The 4,578-nt window shown below is 41.7% G+C and overlaps 1 protein-coding gene across 2 annotated transcripts in view; it reads left to right on the top strand.

Moving 5' to 3' along the window:
- Positions 1-4,578, top strand: part of RIC3 (RIC3 acetylcholine receptor chaperone) — a 34,407-nt gene that overhangs the window by 604 nt on the left and 29,225 nt on the right. The gene's annotated exons all lie outside the window — the stretch shown is intronic.

Genomic DNA, 4,578 nt, shown 5'->3' with positions numbered 1-4,578 from the left:
TGGGGGTGGGTGGGGAGTCCGTTAGGGTGTCTGCCCCGCCCAGATGCCCGCCTACCTGCGGGAGAGTTCAAGCCTCAGGGTTCCCTGGCATTCACCCGCAGGGCCGAGCTCCAGCGCGCGCCGGGTCCCTCCTGCGGCTCTGTTGCAGGAAGGGCCGGGAATGCGTGCGTGCAGGTCAGGGCTCTCCGCGGTGGCCTCCACGCACAGGTTTGGTTAAGTCATCCTGTCACCATCTCGTTCCTGTGCTTCGGCCAGTCGGGTGCCCAACTGGGTTTCCCTCTTTAGGATTTCCTTGTGCTTTCTGTCGTGCGTTTATATGAAATAAAGTCAGTTGGGATTGGGAGTTAGCATTGCCAGTTAACCTTACTTGGTTGTGTATTTTCAACTGGAAATAAGAGCCTTCACTGCTTCAGGCTCTTTCTGTGCCTTTTACAACCTAACTTGCAGATTTAATAACTCAGGTTGCAATTACTGAGATGGAGAGGAACACATTATTGCATGCTCTTACCTAATTCATATTTATGTGTTAGTCCTCTGTTATTGATCTAATCTTTGAGGTTTATAAATCCATCCTCTTGGCTACATTGGGGGGCTTTTACAGAGTGAAAGTAAAGGCGTGAGTGCTGAAGGCTTGGGAAGGAACCAGAACACACACCGTTGGCCATGAAGTTCTGCTGTAGCTTTCTCTTGTAAATATTTAACATCCCGATGACAATACCTGATATTTACGCTGTGGTTTTACAGTCTCGGAATTCGGTCTGTTCAACCTCCCATGGCTGGACAGCTCCTTTTGAACTGTAATCCACTACTCTCTCTTTTGTGTACACTGGCTGTAGTTTAGGCTCCTTGAGCATCGTAAGTTATAAATCCTGTAAATAGAAGGCACCATGCTTCAGGGGTGGGGGACGGATTGACCACACAATTCTGTACAGAATTGGCTTCATGATCTTTGTGTTGGTAAGACTACCTACCTACAAGAGACTTCTAAGAAGTCTGCATAGTTGGTCTTTTTTTTTTTCTCCTGTTTTATTAGGGAATCCAAAAAGTTTTATTCACGTTTTTTGCTGATACTGCCTACGTTGAAGAAGAGTAAATTTGTGATGATCCTGAACAACAAAGATTCCTCTAGAGCAATTTTTTACAAAGTCGTATTCCTGTTGGAGTGAACTATTGTGAACAAGTACTGTTGAACGTGAATGGGAGGCTCTCTTCTGAATGTTGTATGGAGTGGAGATTAGATATGGCTCCTTCCCCCTGAGAACGCAAGTGCTGGTATTTGGTGTTCTCATCTGAGCATGTTTGCGCTGTTTATTTCTGAAGTGCTCTTCCCCCAGTTTCCTTCTCATTATTCAAGTTTTTGCTCGAATGCAACCTCCTCAGAGAGACTTTCCCTGATGACTGTAGATGTGCTAACTCTCTTTTCATGCCCGTGATTCCCCGTTCCATCTGTTGTTTTATTTTCTCCATCATAGGCTAATTATGTGATGTGAAAATTTCTTATTTACTTATGGGTTTTTATTTATTTATTTTTGTCTCCACCTTCTAGAATGTAAGCTCCACAAAGGTAGTGACTTTGTCTCATTAAGCACCTGGCATATAGTGGGCAGTCAATAAATACTTTTTTCTTTCTTTTTTGGAGAGGTTTTTGCTATAGGGCGTGTATGCTCTCCAGAAAGGCAGAGAGACAGAGAGACAGAAAGCGAGAATCACCCCCCACCCCCAGGGGATGGCCATGCTGCAATCTCTTCTCCATTCTCCTCTTGGATCTTGGGCACGCATACATATGTGCCCTGCATGAGTTTAAGGCACCGGGTCTGGGACTCGAACCGCAGTCAACTACATGGGATTTCAGTAACATAGCCATTACACTAACTGCTGGTCCCAATAAATACTTTTAAATGAATAAATTTAACATGATGATGCTACCGATATTGCAAATTCTCTTACTGTATTACATGTTACTGAAGTAATATCATATAGGCAAAAACCTACTTGAATGATACATTTCAGTAATTCAAATTTGCCAACTAGTGTTACAATGACTTCTTTTTTTATGTTCATTTTTTATTTTTGGTAGAGGTTTTTGTCTTTGGGCACGTGCGCTCAATGGAGACACAGAGAGAGAGACAGAGACAGTGAAAGGTCAAAGTGAGAAATCACCCCCCCCCCAAGGGGGATGGCCCCTCCTCCTTTCTCCTCCCAGGATTTGGGGCACACTTGTACATCACCCAGCATGAGTTTCAAGCCACTTGGTCCAGGACTTGAACCATGGTCAGTCATGTGGGAGTCCAGTGATGTAGCTGCTATGTCATCCTCTGGTCCCTTTAAGTTTGTTTCTTTCATGAGAGAGAAAGAGAAAAAGACAAGCATCCTGAACAGGATCTCATGCTGTAATCCTTACCTCCCAGTCTTCTAATCCAGATAAGATCATGAGTTCTGTCTTTCTGATTATCGCCATCCTAGTGACTATGAAGTGGTATCTCACTGTGATTTTAGTTGAATTTATCTAAGAATTTATGACACTGAGTGTTTTCTTCACGTGTTTATTCACTATTTGTGTATCTTCTTTGGAGAAACGTCTATCCAGGTCTTTTGCCTATTTTCTTTTCTTTTTTAAGAGTTTTTTTTGGGGGGTTGGGTGGACACTTGCTGTGGGGAGAGAGAGAGGGAGACAGACAGTGAGAGGGAAAATGATAAATCACCCCCTAATAGGAATGGCCATGCAGAAATTCTTTCTCCTCCTTTCTCCTCCTGGAATCTTGATCATGCACATTCACGTGCCCGGTTTGATTTTCCAAGCCACCTGGTCCAGGGCTTGAACCACAGTCAGCCATGTGGGAGTCCAGTGATGTAACTGCTGTGCCATCTGCTGGCCTCTCTTTTGCCTATTTTCAAAATTGGGTTATTTATTGTTTAGTTGAAAAACTTTTTAAAATATTTTTTAGATACAAGTCTATTAGGAGATACATAATTTGCAAATATTTTCTCCCTATCAATAGGTTATCTTTATTTTCTTGATGGTGTCTTTAGAAGAGTTTTGAATTTTGAGAAAGTATAATTTGTCTATTTTTTTTCTTTTGTTGCTTCTGCTTTTGGTGTCATATCTAAGACAAATCATTGCTAAGTCCATAATCATCAAGATTTATACCTTTGTTTTCAAGTTTTATAGTTTTTGCTCCTGCATTTAAGACTTCTGAATCAGTTTTTGTACATGGTGTAAGACACATGCCCAGCTTTCATTTCCTTCTTACTATTTATCTTTATCTTGTTTCTTGTCACTTTTCACACTTAGAAAGGAGGCTCTGTGAGAGCAGAGATAACTGTTTTGTTTGTGAGTGTATGTCTAGCATTAGACTAGGCATGTTCATACATAGTGGGCAATAAATCTTTATCAAATAAATGAAAGAATGAGTGAATTGAGTGAATTAATGAATGCTGGCTCTTGGGGCTCATGGGTTCTTCATGGTAAACTATTATCCTTTTCTTATTATTACTAATACATGCTTTAACATTTTTTTCTTTAGTCATGAGCCAGCATATGGACACACACATGAGCGAGGAAGAGAATGAGAGATCCTCCAAAGGGTCTTGTCACAGCCCAAACCCCTTCCTCTAGTCTTCCAGCTCACCATCTCTTAGGCACTTGCATGTGTGGCCAGCATGTTTTAGGCTAACTAGGCTGGGGATTTGAACTACACTCACCATGTAGCATTCAGCTTCTCTTGAGCAGTGCATTACCACTGCATCATGGTGCCAGCCTTATTACTTTATGGTTATATAAATTCTTCATGGTTACATAAATCACCATATAGTCATATGATATACTATTATGAATCCATTTCAATTATATTCATAAAGAGGTTTTTTTTTTTTTTTTTTGGAGAGATTTTCACTGTAGGGCGCGTGCGCTCGCCAGACAGACAGAGAGAGACATAGAGACAGAAAGCGAGAAATCACCCCCCAGGGGGGATGGTCACGCCGCAAACCCTTCTCCTCCATTCTCCTCTCGGGATCTTGGGCACGCACGCACACACGCCCGGCGCGAGTTTTAAGCCACCGGGTCCGGGACACGGACCGCGGTCGACCACGTGGGAGTCCAGCGACATAGCCATTACGCTAACTGCTGGTTCCCTTCATAAAGAGTTTTTAATAATTTGGAAACATTAAGGTAAAAAGTAAAGCTGTCTTTCCACTAGAAAGAAATATACCAACATTTTAACATTTTTACCAACATTTTACCAAACTGTGGTTATTTTTGGATCATGAAATTATAGGTGGTTGTTATTTTCTACATTCTTCTGTACTTTCTTGATATTCCATAGGTATGCATTTCTTTTAAATTCAGAAAAAACAAGAGTACTGTCTTTTTCCTCCCCATCTACTCCATCAAAGAAATGGAAGAATCCTTTTTAGAATCTAGTCCAAGCTGTATGACATGCTCACATCTCTATAAGTTGTAGAGTCCACTTCCATTTTCTGCCAACTGGAGCAATAGTTACCTATCTTTTTAATTTTTTTTTTTTGGAGAGGTTTTTTGCTATAGGGGGCGTGCGCTCACCAGACAGACAGAGGGAGACA

This window comes from Tupaia chinensis, unplaced genomic scaffold (genome assembly GCF_000334495.1).
Source record: "Tupaia chinensis unplaced genomic scaffold, TupChi_1.0 Scaffold141165_1, whole genome shotgun sequence".
Classification (NCBI taxonomy): Eukaryota; Metazoa; Chordata; class Mammalia; order Scandentia; family Tupaiidae; genus Tupaia; species Tupaia belangeri.
Note: the sequence above shows the minus strand (reverse complement) of the source record. Positions and strands in the feature narration are given on the sequence as shown.